The sequence below is a fragment of the Oryza brachyantha genome, chromosome 1, assembly GCF_000231095.2.
Source record: "Oryza brachyantha chromosome 1, ObraRS2, whole genome shotgun sequence".
NCBI classification, from domain to species: domain Eukaryota; kingdom Viridiplantae; phylum Streptophyta; class Magnoliopsida; order Poales; family Poaceae; genus Oryza; species Oryza brachyantha.
In genome coordinates, this window is record NC_023163.2 from 13311106 (window position 1) to 13332957 (window position 21852).

At 40.6% G+C, this 21852-nt stretch overlaps 1 pseudogene; it reads right to left on the reverse strand.

Annotated features, from left to right (window-relative positions):
• Positions 1 to 3888: 3888 nt before the first annotated feature.
• LOC102699554 lies at positions 3889 to 21635 on the reverse strand (annotated as a pseudogene).
• Between the last annotated feature and the right edge of the window lie 217 nt (positions 21636 to 21852).

Consider the following 21852-nt stretch of genomic DNA (forward strand, 5'->3'; position numbering starts at 1 on the left):
TAAAATATACCCGCCAAATAGATCTTTCCCCCTTTTTTTGGTGGACTCGACCTTGAGTGCACTGTGTTCTTGGGTATCTAATTTGAGGGAGCGTCGAGACTAGCTAGGGGAGCGTATAGCTTGTGCGGTGTAATGGCCGACGGCATTCGGTGTGGTGGCGCAGGAAACTGAGGACGATGCGAACAACCATGTCTAAGAGTTTTGTAATTTTTATTTCTCAAATCTTGTGTTTTGTGAAAGTCTTCCAAATAATATAGCAAAAAAAATTATACTCAATATATAATAGTTTAGGATATTTCACTTGGGAAAACAAATACACTTTCTTACGAACAGCTCCTAGCTCGGCGAGGCAGCGTGGGGCGCGGAGGCAGTGGGTGGGCGCGGAGAGGGGTGACAGCGCGCAGCAACACGGGGCAACGACGCGTGATGGCTGCACGCGGCGAGGAGGGACGACGCGCAGCAACTAGGGGGCAACGGCGCGCGGCATGTCGGCGCGACGAGGAGCGACGGCGCGCGGCAGGTGGGCATGGCGACGAACGACAACACATGGCGGGTGAGCGCAGCAACCCGGGGCGGCGGGGCGGCGGTGTGCGGGGGCGGAGTCGGCGTATGCGATATGAATGTTCCGTGCGCGCGGAGATGTGTCATACTTTTGAAAAGTGGATGACAAATGAAACTTCGACTCCCAAATATAGATAAACGAGAAGATATGATAAATTGTTAAATTTGAGAAAGTCATATGACAAACCATTAAAGAGTATTTTTTTTCAATTTGCACAAGAAATAAGGATGGGAAGGTGGAATAGAAAACCTTGAAGCTACTCTTAGTTCCTGGACATCACTTTTATAGGACATGTTATCACCGTGAATGATCAAGCCCAATATAAATCCGCGCACCTCCGTATTTCGGTTTTTGTTATACTTATAAGCAAAAATTAAGTTTTTAACTCTAAATTTGGAGTTAGTTTTATGGCTTTTTCACTTAAATATAATTTCCTCAGCGAAACCGGCATCCTCAACGGCTTAGTTCTGCTTAAAAACCGCCCCCGTAATTGACACGGTAAAAAACTGATGAATCGGTTGGTTTTTTTTAACTAGTCGGTTTTTTAATATCTTATGACAATATTGTATTATGAATTTATTAGGTTATCATGCTATAATCATTTTATGATGTTGTAGCCATATAATAATATATATTAATTTATTATACATATTTTACTATTTTTATGGTTGTATAACAAAAATAATAATTACATATAATACTAATAAATAAAAGGGTTAATTAGATTCATGCCATTACAAATATACCGGTTTAGAAATATCCCATTATAATTCATCAAATTATAAATATGCCATTATAAATCTTTCTTTCTCACAAATATATCGTTTTATACACCTTAAGAGCATGTGGCCCTACATTCAGACCAATATTTCTCCAATTCACCTAAAATACCCCTGGTCCATCTCCTCCTCCTCTTCTTCTCTCGCAAATTCACAATGGAGGAAGATGCACAGGCCGGCCGCAGCTCGTTCAGCAGCCGGCTCTACAGGTTGGGGAGGAAGGCCAGGCAGGACCCGACCATGGACCCGGCGTACATGGCGCAGCTGGCGGAGCAGTGCCTGCAAAGCAGCGCCGACGCCGGCGCCGGCGACCCGCTCGTGCCCATGGACGCCGTCACCCCCAACGCCTTCGACGAGGGCTTCTTCAAGGGTGTCATGGCCAACCGCGGCCTGCTCTCTCCTCCGACCAGGCGCTGCTCAGCGACAAGAACAGTGTCATGCAGGTGGTCGCCTACGCAACGACGCCTCCACCTTCGAGCCGTTCGAGGGTGACTTCGCCGCCGCCATGGTCAAGATGGGCGCCACCGGCGTGCTCACCGGCAGCAGCGGCAAGGTCCGGTCGCAATCGTCGCCGTCGCCTCCCCCAGTCGGCCGCAGCCTCCGTCGGCCAGTCGCGGTCCTCGCCGTTGCCTCCGCTGGCCAGTCGCGGTCGTTGACGTCGCCTCCACCGGTCGGCTGCGGCCTCCGCCGACCAGTCGTGTCGTCGCCTCCGCCAGCCAGTCGCGGTCGTCGTCGGTCGGCCGCGACTTCGCACGGGGAGATCCGGAGATGGTCAGCGTCAAGCCGCCGCCCTGCTCCGACGGGCCGTCGCAGCCTCCCGACTGCGTCGACGCCGCCGACACACCAGCCACCTCCAGTCGTCGCCTGCGGCCGTTGTTGGTGCGCCGGTCGTCTGCAGTCGTCGTCGCCTCCGCCGTCGCGGCGTCGGCCGCCCGTGGTCGTCGACTCCGGCCAGTGTCAAGCCAGTCAAATGCTCTCAGGCAGTGAGTAATAGGGGCAGGGGTATTTTGGTTAATAAAAAATACATTGCTCTGCATATGGGGTTAAATGCTCTCGAGGCGTATAAAATGATATGTTTGTGAGGGAGGCAAAATTATAATGGCATATTTATGATTTGATAGATTGTAATGGCATATTTCTAAACTGACTATTTATAATGGCAAGAATCTAATTAACCCTAAATAAAAAAAAACTAATGGTTTGATGGGTGACCAAACTAGGGATGGCAATGGGTAAATACCTATCGGGTATTGCTATCCCATATCTATACCCACTACTAAAAATGCGTACCATTAAAATACTCATATCCGTCATGGGTAAGAAAATTTCCTCATACCTATACCCGCTTGGGTAAACCTTATCCGTCGGATCACCCATATACCCGCAAAAGTTCAAAACAATCTAAATATCATAGTTTCCGCATAGACGTTAGATACTTAGGACATCACACATTCATATAGCGTGGTGGAAAAGATATGGATGGTTTAAATACCAATGGTTTTGTTTAATTAGGCTAGGCTAATTTGATATTAGTCTATGACATACATTTAAATTTGCGGATATTTATTACCCATGGGTAAACGGGTATGGGGATCATAAGAACGTTTCCATACCCGCGTATCCATCGGGTGAAAGTATTTGCCCAATTACTTATACACGTGTAATATATTTAGCTCATACACATACCCTAATAGAGTAAATATCCATCGGATCTCGGATCGCGGGTCCCCGTTGCCATCTCTAGACCAAACGGTTCGACCGGTGAACCAACAACCGGAGCGGATCAACCTCAGTTCGATTTTTTTTTTACTATGCCCTCGCTGCGCCGACGGCACCACCGAACACAGCGCGCGCGCGGGGGTGTTTGCCATAAAAAAAAACATAAGGTAGAATATGCATTCTTCTGTTGATGCCAACATCATTGGGGTCATTCCAAATTTCCAATCATGCACAAACCGGCAAAAACGTGTGCATGCCAGACAACGTTCAAGCACAAGGGCTCAGCTCGATTTCTCAAATAGTATTTACTAGAAAGGCATGAGAACTGACTGCTGCTACTCATTTCGCTTGCGTGTTAGGCCCCTCTGATTTGACGAACTATCATAACAATTTTGTTGAATTTTAATTTTAAAGGAATTTTTTTCATACGTCCCTTTGAGACAAAGGATTGTATCATATGCGAAAATTTTATGAAACAGTACAATCCATACAAGTTTTGAAGGAAATTAAGCTTCTAACCTCATAGAATATATCCTATCAAGTCCAGTCAAACGGTTTATTTCTGTACAGTTGAAACGGTTAAGGGAAATTGAGAAGCTGTTTCAAGGGAGCGTACAAAAAGCAAGTTACTGATAATTTTGTACATGAATCAGACATGTTGGGGGTGAAAAAGCACAAAACCCACTTTATTCACCAGGAACAAATTTATCTGATGCCATGATTACTGAAATGAAAATTCCCCGCCTGACATTTTTTTTGCAAATTGGCCTGAGATTCAGAAGAACAGGACGCGGAAACTCTAATCAAGATCTATGTTTTTCAAGAAGACTACAACAGCTTGACTCCAGCTTCTCTTACATGGTCTATAACAGCCTTCACTTTCCCGTGGTACTTCTGCTCTCTCTTCATGTGGATGGAAACTGCAGGTATGCCCTTCTGCAGTAGCCGCTCGCCGAGCAGCTTTCCGATCTTCGCAGCAGCAGCGACATCGCGAGTTGAGTCCATGTTCGGCCTCAGCAGCTTCTCTTGTGAGCTCGCGGAACATGCAACCGTTGCTGTTGGGGTGTGAATGACCTGGGCAGATACATACTTGTTTGAGAAATGCATCCTCAGCAGGTAGGGCTTCAAAAACCGCGTGATCCTAGCTGCCCTTTCTGGTGGAGGAATCACCATAGTTGCTGGAAATCCCTGTAGCAAGATAACAAGTGAGAAAGAGGACAATATTAGCTGGTTGAGATATGCATACAAGTTCTCAAAAGCAAGAGAGCAGAAGAGAATATAACGTTACCGCGATTTGCAAATCAATTGGAATCGTAATGTGACATTCAAAACAAGGACAGAAACAGTACAGTAAAAAGAAACAAATTTCACTCAGGTCACATTAGTGAACTAGTCGAGGATTCATAGGATATCGATACACATACAAGTGCTCAAAACAAGAGAACAGAAGCACTAATATTACTATGATTTTCAAAAGCAATTTGAATTGTAAGCTGAAATTCAGGACAGTAAAGTGAAAAAGAACAGTAGTACTTTTTGGTCAGGCATTGCACTAATCAAGGATAAATAGGTATGCACCATGAATCAACACATGAGTTAGTATTATAAATTTCTAATCAGCAACGAATTGCATATTTGAGTGGATATATTGCATCAGCAACTTATGCTAACAAAAGATCAGCAAAATGCATCTATTCCAATGTTATCCAAGATAATACGGAACTATGGGTTTACAGCCTGCATCGACACAGTAAAAAAACAGATTTGAGCATGTTCAACAAATGCAGGTGAGCCTTAGGGCCTGTTTGATTGCCCATATCCCTCTGGCCTGGCTCATCTCTCTTATGTAGGCTGAGTTTGGCCTGTGTTTCTAGACATACAGATGTACTTGTTTGATTGTCTATATTGAATAAGCCCAGATATAGTTAGATGAAAAAAATAAATAGCACCAAAACTCTACTCTGACACTGAACACAATCCATGAGACAACAAATATCCATGTGTAGCAAACTTAAAAGTGACTAGATCTGAGGGAAACAATAACTAATCATACCAAATAAACAACTGAAATTTAGGAGGTCAACAGTGCAAGTCTTGAACATTTCAATCCACGCAAATCAACCCAGAAAATGCATTTGACACTCCTCAAATCAATCTGCTTACTCAAGCACAGGAGGAGGCCTGCTTACTCTGGTTTAAGAAAAATAAACTAAGTTTCACCACACAATAAAAATGAGTTTACTTCTAGAATCGACACTAAAATATCCACGGGTCGACCAACCCGCCATCCCTACTAGGATCCAGCAAGTTGATGGGGGCGACGTCTGAGCGATGACGGCGGGGGCACGCATCGGCCAATTGCTATATCACTATAGCAACTCGCAAACTATATTAATTAGGCGTGCATTGGAACTTTGAAAAAAAAATACACTTGTATTTTCTGGTGCACCAAGAAAACCCTTGTAAATCTCTCTGGCTGTATTTCAATACAACCATATTTCTTTTGCCTTGTTTGGGTAAATACTGTCCTGAGAACAACTAAGCAACACTGCTATGAGCTGAACATAACAGTGCATACACATAGGAGAACACAATATATTGCAGCATACACATAGCGTCGGAGTAATATATCGCAGCATATTACTAACAGATTGCAGCATACTTTCAACATATATGACGAGAGTTGAGCACAGTTCCAAACTCCACCAAAATAATAGGAGCAAAAAGAAACACAAAGGTTCAGACAATTGTTCTAGCAAGACCTTTTTTTAAGTGATCAACTGTTATAGGGATGCAAAAGTACTTCTGCAGTATGTGATGTTTGGCCATTTGTTCAATGATCTAGGCATCCCAATAGGCCATTTGGGTTGTACTGCACAGACTGGTCTGATCATGATTTGCGAATTATTTGCAAGCACTTGGATTATGCAACGGCTTTGTATGTGCAACTATAACACCAATGGGTTACTGATCTATATGCGAAACCGACATTTAAGTTCGCCGTTGTGTATCCTCTTCTACGCACGCAAACTGGGCAGATCAAAGTTACAAGCGCATTTTAACATGAGAGAGAGAGAGAGAGAGAGAGAGATAGAGGAGGGTTCCTCACCTTGCGGATCTAGCGGCTGAATGGCAGCAGAGTGAAGATGAGACCCTGCTAGCTAGGTGGTCGTGGTGCGGTGGAGTTGGTCTTGACGGTGGGGGCCGGAGTTGGCGACGTCGATGATGAGGGGTGAAGCTGGCGACGGCAGCGGTGGGGAAACCCTGGTGGTGACGAGTGACGACAGCAGCGGTAGGCGATGCTGGTAGCGCCGGCGATGCGCGATCCTGGCGGCGGCGGCGATGGGCGAGCTCGGCCCGGATGAGAGATGAGCCGAAACCTAATAGCGGTGTATAATGGGCCAAAATCATCCAGAAATGTAATAGGTAATGGTCCATCCAGGCACGCTATTTGGCCCACTCCTTCGAAATTTAACAGGTTCACGCTAATGATGTGCCATGGATGATGCATGAGCAACTCCAAAAGCTTATATAAACTGAGTTGTTTATGTAAAAAAAGGAAAAACTTGAGAGAAATCACAATCCAATAGGCTCCTCATCTCGCTACGTTCGCTATCTGGCTAGCAATATCATTGTGTTCGCTCAGTATGTTTCGCGAGTCGGCCGCGCTCGCCATTCCCTTCGTCCCACTTGTCCGAGGCGTCGTTCGTATGTTTTTTTATCTCCCGCGTGCGGCTCCCGCCCACAGGCCGTCGCCCACACGTCGTCCGGCGCCCTTGCCCGTCCGCCATCACCCTGTCACGCCCTCGCCCTGTCGTGCCCGCGCCATCCCGCCATCGTGCCCTCGCCGCAGCCGCGCCATCATTGGTGAACTCTCTTCTTTGATTAAATTGCGCATCAGAAGAAAGAATTTCAAGCATCAGCTCCGCTAGAAGCCAACAGCAGCAGGATCATTTTGGTTTGGAGGTGCAATCTGTCTCTAGAATGATCTGTATTCTGTAAAGATACAGATCATCAAACTTGTGAACGTAAAGCTATAGCCCAAAATTCACACCAATCAGGGTGGGAATGGTGTGAATTCTGAGAATTTGCAGGATATATTAGGTATGGGATTTGTGCTTCAGATAAGATAGAAAGGATGCGATAGATAGTACAATGCAACAAACACATTAGATAGTGCGCATTTGGATATGACTATTTATCAGCAAATCTCAACTAAGGCTGCGTTTAGTTGGCAAAAGTTTTTGGGAGTCATGTCACATCGACGTGTATGATCACATATTTTAAGTATTAAACGTAGTCTAACTACGAAACAAATTTCAGATTTCACCTGGAAACTGCGAGACGAATTTTTTGAGTCTAATTAATCCGTCATTAGCACATATTGGTTAATGTAGCACTTATAGCTAATCATGTACTAATTAGGCTCAAAAGATTTGTCTCATGATTTTCTCCATAACTGTGTAATTAGTTTTAATGTTCATGTATATTTAATGTTTTATTTAGATGTCCAAATATTCGATGCGATGTTTTTAAAAAAAGTTTTTGAGAACTAAACAAGGCCTAATTAAGCAAACACCAAAGCTGTTAACATTTAATTGCGTCAGGGTTTCGGCAGTACTTGTCTGTCAGGTCAAAAACGAACAAATGCACGTAACCTTTCCCATGGTTTGAGTTGTGAAGCATATGAACCACGAGTGTAGAAGCTCATGAATGGAAAAGCAGCGCGATCTCACTCCATACCGTCGCACTCGAGGCCCTACCTGCACTGCCCCTGGGCGTCGATGTCACGGCGGCAGCGTCCAGATCGTCTCATCGGACTGAACGAGCGGAAAACAAATCACCTTGTCAGGAAAACGATCTGACGTTGGGGGTGATTTAAATATGGATAGTCAAGATTTATACTCTGTTGGTTAACCCACGGTTTAAGAAGTTTTCTACTCCCTTCATATTTTTCATATTTTTATGTATGACACCGTTGACTCTTACAATCACGTTTGACCATTCGTCTTATTCAAAATTTATATCTAAATATATAAAATTATAATGCATAATTAAAGTTTTTATAATAATAAATCATATTATAACAAAATAATTAATAATTATATAGCTTTTTTTATAAGACGAATGGTCAAACGTGAACTTAAAAGTCAACGGCGTCATATAAAAAAATATGGAGGAAATATTTTTTATGGTTCTCGTAAAACTCCAAATTTACCCAGGATTATACCTAGGCTTTTGGAGTTGCTCTTAGGCCGAACGAGACTCACGAACTACCCCATCACCGATTGAACCGCTGAATTTTATTTATTAATATTTAATTTAATCTATATTATTTTTAATATATAGCCATTGCAAATTAGGAAATATGAATAAATAAACTGATATATGTCATAACCGCAACATCAAAAAATATAGTACATCAACCTAATAGATTCATAATTCAATACTTCTATAGGACAGATTAAAAAAACATGTTCAATTCTTAAAAAAACCGTTCGGTTCACTTAAAAACGTCCAGTTCACCGAAAAACAGTCGGTTCACCATTTTTTTATCGGTTCAATTGCAGGGATGGTCTTTGAGCAGAACCGAACCACCGAGTTTGTACGTTCTGGTTTTCCCGGTTGACTCATTTGTTCGGTCCGATTTTTTTAGAGAAAATTCCTTCCATGCCCCTGAAAATTTAGCCAATACCTTGTATACCCATGAATTTTGGTCACTCTCCTATATACCCCCAAATTTTTGTTTTGATCCATTCTATACCCCTCCCATGAGTTGACCGTTAAATAAGTGTAAAAATATCAATTTTAACCCTGATGGGTAAGGAAATAGGAAATAAAGTATTCACACATTAAAATCTAATACTTTGTTGTATGACAATAAATTTGATGTATGAGAAAGTAATATGGGTAACACAATAGATTCTTAAATGGTAACCATTGTAAATTTAAGTTATGGTATTTAAGCATTAAGATTTTAAATATATATTAAAAATATGTGTAACATTTTTAAATGGTAACCATAATAAATTTAAGTTAGCATTTTCTAATTTATACGACACATAGCAAATCTATTGTGTACTACTATCACAAAAATGCATTATGTGTATTTTAATAAAATAATATATTTTTTATTATTATAAAAATTTTTTGTCACGAATAATACATTACACCGTAAAGAATATAATAGCCACACACAACAAATTTACATCTTTTAATACTATATTCCACATACTCCTATTATTTTTCTTCCTAGGCATAATGGGCAAAATTGATATTTTTACAAAAAATAAACGGTCAACTAACGGTCAATTGACCAAAAGGGCATGGAAGGGATTAAAATCAAAATTCAAGGGCGTGCAGAGTTAGAAACATTCAGGGGCACATAGGGGATAAGCTAATATTTGGAGGGCATGCAAGAAATTTTCCCTTTTTTTACTATGCTTACCGGAGGTTTGAGGTCTTAGGGCACCAACCAAACGCCACTTTGCTAGCTTGAGGGCAGGCAATTTCTTCTTAACCAAACAGCCCCAAATCGCCATGTTACTAAACTATCCTTTTTATATTGCAGCAAATTTTAAACGTGTCCTTATTTATACTGGCGGTATATATTATGAGTATATTGTACGGTAAAAGATCTCTAGTTCGAATTATATTCTTCAGAATTGGTTTACTGAAAATGGCAGGTATACACCGATAGAAAACTATATTTGATAAAGGCGAAAACCCTTTTTTGTGTAAATTTTATCTTGATTGAAATCTACATTATGCAAGCTTACATGATGGTGTTCAACAGTTCTAGCTTACATGCACGTCCACGTCTCCATCTGTCAATAGTAAATATAAATCGGGTGATTGTTTAGGCCGCGTTCGGCTGGCCGGATAAGATATCTTATCCTCTCGTTTTCTGCGCGCACGCTCTCCAATGATGTATTTTTTTCAAACATTTTCTATAAGAAAGTTGCTTTAAAAAATCATATTAGTCTATTTTATATTTTTTAATAATTAATAATTAATTGATTATGTACTAATATATTACTATATTTTCCACGCTGGGTAAGTTAACCTATTCCTCTAACTAACGAACATGGCCTTAGTATATTTAGGGAAAAAGCCAAGCTATAAATTTAGAAATAAATATAATTTATAAAAAAATTATATATATGTGTTCTTAGAGATCTAAAAGTCAAAACTAAAAAATAAACTATAATTAAAGAATTTAAGGTTAAAAATTTAAATAGTAGCTTATAAACATACACATAAGCGAAAACATTGGGGACTAATAGTTAAATGAAGTTGTCCAAGATCCGTTGGGCTCACATGTCAGTGACAAAGTCACATGACTTCAACCACAGAGGTCTGATCCAAATTGGTTTACACTAAAAGAAAGAACCAAATGCATATGTACGTAGAACAAAGATAATACACTTGGTGGTAATAAAAACAGTGTTAGCTTGAGGATAATCGTTGCTGTTTGTTCTTAGAGTATCCCAATAACTCATCTAAATTTAGCCATTCATAGTTTCATTTGGATTATCATCTAAAATAGTGTTATCCTTCATATTTCTTTGTACTCTAGTAGATTATCTATATATGACATCATCCTTGAAGGACGAAGAGAGAACATGTAAATATAAGGTTTTCAAAAATAGAGGATGAGATAAATGTTTTGCTGGAGCTCAATTTTATCATTCATCCTCTATTTTCAGGATGAAGGATAGAATGAATGGACTGCCAGAATCAACACCAGTTTATGTGTGGAGGGGTGTTTTCTAATACGTGATCAGTCCAGTAACATAAAGTTATAACTATATGGTATATCAGACGTAAGCGTCTAATTCGCCGGGTTAAATAAGGCACCACTGAGAATGGTGATTTTTTTAAAAAAAAATAATCCTAACGAAAATAACCTACTGCGTCCGTCCCATAATAACCTCATTTTTCGTTTTTCCGTATCCAATCTTTGAGCATTCGTCTTATTTGAAAATTTTGTACAAAAATTTAAAAAAATTAGTCACGTATAAAATACTATTCATATTTTATCATCTAGTAACAATAAAAATATTAATTACAAAAAAATTCAAATAAGACAAATGGTCAAAGACACGGAAAAACGAAAAATGAGGTTATTATGGGACAGAGGTAGTACCAAACAATTAGGGATACGGAGAAAACACGCAAGGTTATTTTTTTGATACACGAGATACAATTTAATATCGTTTCTTGATTCCCATGCATATTGTGGATTTGGCGATGTGTCGTTTTTACCTTTAATATCCACCTTCCCATAATGTAGAAGATATTTTCTTGGCAATTGTCTTAGGAGCTTGCCTAGATCCATTAAGAAAATTATTTTGATTGAGGCTAGTGCTTTTTATGTCTTGCCGTTATTACATCGATTTCGACAATGGAAATTGGCCTAAAATTATGCAGATTATCTTCGTCTGTTTCAATTGGCTTCCCAGAAAAAACATGATAATATATGTAATGTAGCTCCTATAATTAATACTCAAATGTTGTATGCACTTTAGATGTCATAGTAAGTAGTAACCATATAACTGTGTACCAGAATATACTCTATGTTCTATAATATAACCATTCCAGAGTTGTCTAAAATATAACTATTTCAGAGTTATTTAATCAGGGTTAAGGTTAAAAATAAAAGATTATAATATCATCAATAAATGAGGAATATATGTTGGTCAAGGGTAGGTGTGGATAAATTAGAAGAATTTTAAATGAGAATTAATTGATGAGACATATAGTATTAGAAATGTTTATCCTATGCTACCATATTTAAATTATGGAAATTTTAACATTTTTGAAAGGATGAACTACGTGATTTTTTAACGTTATATCATGGTGTCCCATCACCACATTTCTCTGTTTAATTTGAGGACTTGTTAGTTGTGTGGCTAACGAATGCCCGAAATGTAAATTATTTTTATTATTTAAGAAACGGTATAATTAGCATATGTATCCCCTTAATGCTGATTATTATACAATTTTTAGTTTCTTATAGAATTTTTAAGTTTCGGATCCACCGCGGCACCGCTGGATCAATCGAGTCAGCCCCTCGGTAGTCGGTACCAACGGTGATCAGCAGCACCCCCCACCCATCGGAGCCGTCCCACACCGGCGTAGTTGACCCAACCTGCGCGTCCGTTCGGCCGAACCACCCCCCGCCCGTCAACCCGTGTGGCCGTGCCGCTTGCCGCCGCACCGACCCCCGCGGCAGGCGGCCCCGACCCACGGTCTCCGCAGGCCGCAGCACGACACACACCACATCTCGCAGAGGAATCTCACACGCGCGCCGACACGGGAGTACCACCAGCCACTCTTTTGATGGCGGATCCCTCTGTTAGCTGGACTTTCCATTAGTTGTAAATATATTTTAGTGAGACAAAAGATGAGAAGAGTAGTGAGCTAAAAATTTATAATCAGCTCTAGTATGGACTGCAAGATACAATATATATATGACATGTAGGACATAGTAATATATGTTTTATAGGTAACTATGGCATAAATTAACTATTAAATTAGCTATACATGAATTGAATCCAGACAGCTAGTAGCTGGCTATATACTACTATTGAACTTGCTCTTACCTTATACCGCCATGCCGCGCTATAAATTCACCGTTTCGGGATTCCTCCTGCCGTACAATACGTACTCCCTCCCTCCTTCCTTCTCGCTATCAACGCCACCGAAAACGCATCGCATCGGCATTGCATTGCAGGAAGACCTAATAATGGGGGCGGAGCGATCGTCCCTATGCTGCCCCGGCCGGCACCACACCAGCTGCCTTCCTTGGCCATCTCGCGCAGCGGCAGCGGCAGCGGTGGGGGCGTGGGATTTGACGCTGAACAGAGCGCCCTGGTACACGAGGTACTGTTGCTGTTCTGATTCTTTTGGATTCGCCGTTACTGTTTCCCTCTGCCGCGCATCTATTCGTTCTTCTGTTCTCTTGTGTGTTGCTTTTTGCTTCGTCGCGCGCACGTACTGGAACAGCACCCGTACGTAATATTGCTCCAGAAATTTGGCCGGTACATTTGGCTAGTATTAACTTTTCGGACGGATGCAACTGCAGCAATATGATGAAACACTGAAACGTAGTACTGCCCTGTTCAGAAAAAAAAAATGAAGCGTACGGTCGGTTTTCGTATATCTAAAACTACTGAACAGTCAACACTCATTTTGGTGTTGTATGTATAGACTTGAAAAGCAAGTTGTATTTGTAGATTTGGGGTTGAATGTTAAGGTGGTGTTTGTTTCTAGGAGCTAAATCACATCAAATGTTTAGACAAGTAAATATAGTTTATAAATAAAACTCATGCATAATCTTGGATTAATTTGCGAGACGAATCTAATGAGTCTAATTAACCCATAATTAGCCTATGTAATGCTACAGTAAACATTTGTTAATTATGGATTAATTAGGCTCAAAAAATTCGTCTTGTGGATTAGCTCTCATTTATGAAATTAGTTTTTTGATTAGTATATATTTAATACTTTAAATTAGTGTCCAAACATTCGATGTGACATGGGGCTAAGAAGTTTAGCCCTATCTAAACAACCCCTAAACCTATTTATTGTTGCGTGTAAGCATTCTTGACCTTTTTGGCTTAGTAAGAATTGAAATTGCTTCATCTAGCCACATTTACTTATGTTGTTCTGTTAGATTTTTTATTGATTATATTGCACTTGTTACAGCTAAACAATATTTTTCATAACGTGTGTATATATATATATATAATATTTTATCATATTTTTAAATACATTTCTAACTTTGTTTACAGTAGTTTAATACAATTATTTATACCAATAAATATTTATCAATAAAATCATCTTCATTTTCCAAAAGAATGCAACCAAAAAGGAATTGAACTTGCTTAACCCATAACGACAACCTTTTGACTTCAATTTCATTCCATTTGACACATTTGAGAACGGTGGCAAACTATGTACTTCCTTCATTTCACAACTTAAAACATTTTAGTTTTTTTTTAATTTATATGGATACTGGTGGTGTTTGGTTCTCTATAGGACTAAAAATTAGTCCTACTGTTTGGTTAGAGAGACTAAAAATGATTAAAAGTACATCATATATAGAAATTTTGGTTATGGAGCATGTGTCAAAGGAAGTTTTAGTCCCAATAAGTATCCCTGGAAGGGACTAATAGACTAATACAATTTAGTCCATTTTAGTCCCATATGTTTGGATTTTTTAGGACTAAAAGAGACTAAAGTGAAGTAACTAATGGATTAGTTACCTAAAGTAAATAGGACCTAATATATATAAATCGTATGTATTTATTAATTAATAAATCTAGAGAGAATAGAAAAAACTCGTAATATCAAGACGAGGGAGTAGTATATATCTGTGCCCAACAAAGAAAATCGTGCCCGGCATTACGCGTGTCAATATCCATCCAGCTTATTTTTCAGCTTAAATGCCCATCTTGCCTATGTTCAGCGGTTCGGCTAGCGGTGGCAAGAGCCAAGAATTGTGCCTGATGAACGAATATCAACATTGATAAACGGACCGTAACACGTGGAATGCATCTGGACCGTCCATTTCTGCAGATGGTGGATCCAACGCCTGGGATGCACGCTCCGATATTCTCTGGCCCTCCTCCCGAGAGGCCGGAGAACCCCATGATCCGCGATCCCGTCTTCGGCAAGGCTCTCCCGACTCCGGCCAGCTGCTCCGCGCTCGCCGCCGCCATGACAAGTCCGGCGCTTCCGAAGGATCGCCGTCCCGGCGAGCCCTGCGCCATGGCCACGCTGTCTCTTGTTTGGGTCGAAGGATTCCGCTGCCTCGACCATGATCGCCGGAGGCGCCGGATCGCTGCGAGCGGCTGAAGGCTTGGATTGGATGGTTCATCAATTTGGGGAATTGTACATACATAGTCTTGTGTATATGTGTTCGATTTTTTATTTATATTGAAAGCAACTAAGCAAGCATTTATAGATGTTTATAGGAGATGTAATCAGTTGCATAGGTGATTAGAGATTTGGGTTTGTGTCTAGAATCGGTTAACATGCTTGACAAAGAAATAATATATGTTACTTGCAGAATGTCATTTACAAGTAAATAGTGCATCTTCTTTAGATGTTATTTCGTATTTCATTCGTTCTAAAATAGAGTTATTTATGCTACCATGACTTGTTCTAAACTAAAACTATTTCTTTACCTATCTAATCATCATAACCAACCACAATTATTTTTCATTCAATTTTCTCACCTACATTTTTCCTAACCAATCATAATTTTTTTACCGTCGTCCACGAGCAAGAGTCTAATTCTAATTCTATAAATATTTATATTTTGCCCCTTTGTTCCCAGATTATAAGGGATTTTGACTTCTTTTGTAATGTTTGACTGCTCGTCTTATTAAAAAATTGAAAGTATTATTTATTTTGTTTATTATTTTTTTCTTATTAAAAGTAGTTTAAGTATTACTTATAAAATTTTATACTTACACTAAATTTTTGAATAAGACAAATGATCAAAATTTATAAATGAATAGTTACAATTCCATATATTATGGGACAGAGAGATAGTAGAACATAGAAACGCTCCCTAGAGCGACCATAAGGGCATATTTAAGAGTAGAGTCTATTATGAACTCTATCTCTAAACCAAGACAACAGAAAAAACTTCTCATACAAATGACAGTTTTTTAAGCTGACTCTTCATAATTATAGGCTAATTAATTCTCCGTTCACATTTCATCTGATCAGCGCCTTTAATTAGAGTCAGCACATGTACAAAGCAAATTTTCTAGTTGTCTCCTCGTTTTATGCGCCAAGAGTTGATGTTTTGCTGCCTCCATAGAAAACAACCACTTTTCTCTTTCCTATCCTCTCTCTTCCACGTCAGTGAGCATGTAGCGATACAGACGATAATAAAGCGATACAGACGATAATGAAAGCACTGCGCAAGTGACACGACGACGGTAAGTGAAACAGTCCCACTAGCTTTGCAGGATCTACGATGGAAGGATATGATTCCTTTCAGCACTGTAGCAAAATTATTGTACCAGATCCCTGTACAGAGATTTCTGTAGCAGAACGTGAATCCGGTGTGTAGCCGTGTAGGAGCACTGCCATAGGATCTCATTCAATTCAAGGCATCTGGTTCTCAAAAAAAAAAATCAAGGCATCTGCATAGTATTTAACAGAATAATCCAGCAATTACAATTCCACCGCTACACTATAACGGTACTTCAGCAACTGGCTATAGTATTTTTCAATCTGGAATGCGTATAATTTAGCTAATCATGCTCTTGCACTTAGCAACAGCTTGTTGTGTATTCGTCGCGCCAAAAAAAAATTTACATATGGCTGCATTTCCAAATAAATGTAGTGAGCTATATTGAAATTTAATGAGCATATATTAAGAGACATTCATGAGCTTGCTTGCTAGTGAGGATTTAAATATGGAAGAGACCTAGTACCTCATCTTTTGGTTTTTGCTTATGCTTAATTTGAATTTTCAATTTTAAATTTGGATTAAATATTGAGATTTTTTTATTGTAATTTATTTTTTAGCTTTGACTTTTAGATCGCTATGAACACATATATAAAAGTTTTACTTACAAATAATTTTTTGTTTGTAAATATATCGTTTGTTCTTTTTCTTTTAAAAAACAAAAATAACCCCTAATAAGATTTGGAGAGGGGCCTACTTAAACCTTCGCCACTTATGCTTGATTAGTAGTATGCGCATGTCTTCGGTGTAATATAATGTTGACTGAAAGAGCCTATTTGTTTCTAAGATATTATTTCCTCGAAAACATAAGGTAATTGTGACCGTCCCCACTTTTAATTTTAAGAAACCAAACCGATATGATAACTATCAATTTTATTTCATTCATACAGGGTAAAAATCCTGACAGGATTATAGGAAAAAAATAGCTCGTGACAAGAGAAGTCTCGCCAAACGATGAAGTCCAACATTGACAACAAATATAAGCTTTCCACGAAAGCGACATGTCAGCTTCAACTTTGGGAAACCATGCCATCGTTGCAAACCTTGTGGTCCAAATGACACGATAGCTTTGACTTCATAATAAACGTGTCAATGTTGCTAATCATGCCACCAAGATGAATAACCAGCTCTGACTCCTCATGATGGACGTCAGTCAGAGCCACCAAAGCACTGTTTTCTCCATATGACCGATGCAAGAGCACTAAGCCAAAGACTGAAGTATGCCATCGTTGTCAGGATATATCGCACCCCAAAAATAAAGCAGAATTGACTCCACAGAGTGTAAACAAATGAAGATATCTACAAGACCACTTTCAGAATAGCAGGAAACAAGGAAACAAGGCCTCATCAAACCTTCTAAGCTTGCACAATTACTAAGTTGACAAAGAAGGGCATCAGCAACCATCGCTGCATGAGGTAGGTTCTCCAAAGCGGCACCTCAAGGAGGACGCAATATGAAATTTCATCATTGCTCATCCAAGACAGAACAAGGTTTTCACCTAGAGATCAGTGTGGGTAGAAAGGGACTAAAGCCAGAACGACACCTCCAAGGAGGACAACAATGCCCATGGGCATCGACGTCATCAACCCGGCCAATGACCTGGCAGGGTTTTCACACGTGGTTTCCCACCGTCCTCACACAACCAACTCATATAAAAATAATGGTCGTCGTAGGTCATCTACACCGCTTATTCGGGGTGTCAGGGTGTGTGCCATCATCCAAACTGCTTCCATGCACACCGCTAGCAAAAGAAGACGCCTATGCCACTAAGAGCAGCCCCAATGTATAGGCTAAGAAGATGCATAGATGAGAGAGAAATGTATGAGATGGATGCTATACATGGGAGAAAGGGTGCTAAGCTAAATTTTCTAAGCACCCATTGTTTATTTAGGCAACTAGTGCTAAGATTAAAAAAATATTTTAGCTAAATATTTAATGTTGCATGGTGGATAAAGGTGAGAAGAATAACATCTTTTTATCTTAATGAGTCTCACTTTAGTCTAAGCTATATGCGTCTAAACATTGAAGCATACTTGACCAAGTTAACACCTCATGATATGCCCATCCTTAGCATTTACAAAGAAAATATACACTAAAGATGCCCTAACAACTCACAAAAAGAATGGCGAAAAGGGTCCCTGTTAACTCTCTCAAGTATCACCAAGGGGCCAAGAGCAACAGTTCCTTTGATACTTCAGTATTGTCTCTTTTTTTTTTTAAAACTCCTTCAGTATTGTCTCATTGAGGCACCAGTATACTTCTCTGATTTAAAATATAACTATTTATAAATTTGAATTTTTTGTATTAGGCCATCCTCAATATAAGTTTCATGGACACGATTACCTAGAGTGACATGTCATCTAAAAAGTTTGAAACTAGGATAAAATACCCCTATCTCAATGCATAGTTTCATCTATGGTTATTTCTTAGGTCATATGAAAGACATAAGTTATCTAGGTAACAGTGCATAGAAGGTTTCATCCCCATAAAACTCATTTTATCTCTCTCTTCATTAATATTTTGCCACATCTATATCTATACTATTATAAAAAGCGGTAACGATTCTGCCGACCAATTTCGTCTGTCGGTTCGCCCGTCCGCAGCGCGCGTGGTTTCCGAGTCGGTCACGACACGGCGTCCCACTCCCACACGAGGACGAGGTAGTACTTGGTCGCACACCACAGTGTCGTTTGCGCCGATCACCGCCTGCATCTACATCATGTTTGCGTAGGGTAGGGGCACCCTCGCGGCGGGGCCGGTGCGATGGTCGTATTTAGCCTTGGTGACCTCGACAAGGGGAAGCACCAACCCGGCGAGCACCGCAGCGGCGATGGCCTCGCAGAACCCTGTCCAGTTCGGTATGCCTTGGAGGAATGGCCCGCTGGCTTCATGAACGATGGACCGAGTAGTGATCCCAGCACCGTCAGGCCGATGGTGAGCAGCACGACGGCGTTGGCTGATCGAGGATGGGGTGAAGCAGAGCCCCACAAACATGACGGTGAATCGGTGATTCCGGTGAAGGCAAGCTGTGTCGCCAGCAATAGGGACGTAGACAGCGGCAGCGCCTGTGAACCCAGCCCGTACACGAAGCACGTCATGGCGTAGAACCCACCAAGCATGGCAGCCACTTCAACGAGGCGATCGGTGTAGGAGGAGGAGGTTGGGATCCCATGCCTGCGACTGCGGTAGAGCGACAGCGGAGCGGCGGAAGCAAATATAGCCAGCTGGAGATCTGGAGCATGGCGGACAGCTAGAGGCGGCTCCCACCGTGTGCGAATTGAAGTAAACCCGAAGGAGGAGGAGCGGCCGACCAGCGCCAAGTGGGACCGGATGACGGGACAGGCTCTGAATATGACCAGCACGATGACCAGTACCTCGCCTTGGTTTCTTGCATGGCTGCAGAACTAGCGCTAGCAGCAGCAGTGGTGGCCATGATCAAATGAGGCAATGCTTAATTACTGCAGCTTAATTACTGCAAGCTTGAAACTTTGGATAGTGTTAGACCTGGATCTTGCGTGGCTGGACAACGGGAAACGGCGGTATCTGTTGTACGTCGCCGCATACAGTACTTGGCTCCTTCCAAGGTTTGCAAAATTCAAACTTATGAACTGATAGGGTTTTGACAAATGTCACGACTCTAAGAAAAATCAATCGATAGCCCTTTCACTGATTCCACCCATCGTTTTTTCAAACCACTAGGTTTTCGACGCATAAAATGAATGAAAGGTCATCTTGCATGTTTCATTCATTTGCTAGCGTTGCAGCACGGTTTCTTATGTAAAAAAGATTTAATTTCATCCACCCACTATGTAATAACATTATTCTTGTGCAAACCCATAGCAACGTACGAGTAGTTTTCTAGTCATTAAAAATATCTACATGACACCCTATTTATTGCCCATAAAATTTCCATTGAGATTGGCCTTAATTATAGTATAAACATTTTTACACTGATTCACATAATTTTTAATACCACTTATTCTACATCAATTAGGTGCTTAAAAAGGGAATTCAAAATGTCAACATTACAGGGACTGAAAGAATAATCTTCTAGCTAAATGTTAGTATTTTCTAAATAACTCATAAGTACTTACACATTGGAACGGAGAGTATTGACCAGGAGTTAGCAGCCCATGCGCACGAGTGAATTAACCTAACTTCTCTATATAGTCTGTTACATGTAGGGGGCTAGGGGCATGCTAATAGGGTAAACTTTTTGGCCTGCAAAATTGAGGCGAGGGCTTCAACAAACTGTGGATTAAAATTTTATGGTCCTTTTAAGCTAAAAATATTTAATGACTAAGTAGGGTCATAAAAGAATCCAAAGACCTTAGCTCATTACCCTATTTATGGTATGGAGCCATCCTCTGTGAATCTCTTTAGACGGTATGTCTAGTAGTATACGTTAGTTCTAGTGTTCGTATGCCTGAGTGCAGGTATGAGTTTGTGCATGCATTCAAACACTACAGCTTACAAAAGAAAAAAAAAGTGATCACTTGGAGGTGGCTACGCGGGTATGTGATCTGCATTGTGATCGAAGAGATAAATTACTCGACAAATAGCTCATGATTTATTGAGAGTGACTTCTTTTAATTTGGCAATTGTTTCTTTGGTGGCAGAAGCCACTCACTGCTATTGTTGCTGTCGTTCAATTCATTTTTGTTCGTAGATAGGCATACGGCAGTGACGTTGTCGCGACACATCAAAGTTGCCTGTGTCGAAGAACTATGGGTCTCAGGAAACAGTTGACAGAGCAGAGCCAACAACACGACTAGGCATTGGCAGACACAGAACCTAGCATATTTAATTTGTCTAAGGTTATCATAATATTTTGGCTGACATATCTAAGGTTTGATTAACAAGATGGAGTCACACTTTAGCTAAAATATAACAAATTTACCACACTTTATTGTGACATTGACACGTGTGTCGTATATATTAAAAAAATCTTGTTACAAGTATGGCGCATATTAAACGTACACCTAAATTGGTTAAATTTGACTAACTTGAGTTGTGACAAGCTTAGACACTTTGTGGTAGCTAACCAAACAACCCCTTAGCCTCGCACTGGAATTAGAGATTTCTAGAGGACAAGGAAATGAGATTATTCCCCAAAAAACTGTATATCTTGAAATGGATATTTGCGTCTTGGGACAGATGACCCAATCCACGTCAGAGTAAGCAACCAAGTGATTGGACACAAACGGTGGATGATGCAAACAAAGATTTGCCTTGAACATATAGAAGGGATCTCTTAAGAACAGCTGAGACGAGATTCCCACGTGTCAGAGTCTGAGCTCCATGAGCGGGAGTTTACTGAACCCCTTTAGAGTTTCGGCCCAAGGGTGCATAGTCAGGTCCAAGAAAACCTCCTAATCAAAAGAATGTGCAAGAGGAATTACACAGTTTTAGGCCACCGGGAGGCATAATACCCTACACCTATTGTTTGAGCACTATATGAGTCAATGCGTACAAGCTTCTGAGGAAAGTTATGATGTGTCTTCTTCTGGTCCGTCCCCCTCGAACGGTTGGGTAGAGCCTCCTTTTATAATAGTAAGGGGACACCACAAACGCCATGGTCTTACCAACCTCCGTAGCATAGGCTATTATTACGCTATGGCTCGCAGTCCGTCATCATGCTTGGTCGACCCTGTGGCGATTCATCCGGAGTCAAACTGCTCTCGTCCGGCCCCATTCGTGAGTGGGCAAGTGTAGTGGGTGGCCATGTCGTCCTTGCCTGGTCCCATCAATCAAAAAGTTGGTGGAGGGGGCAGCTACACTTCTTTTGCCTGGT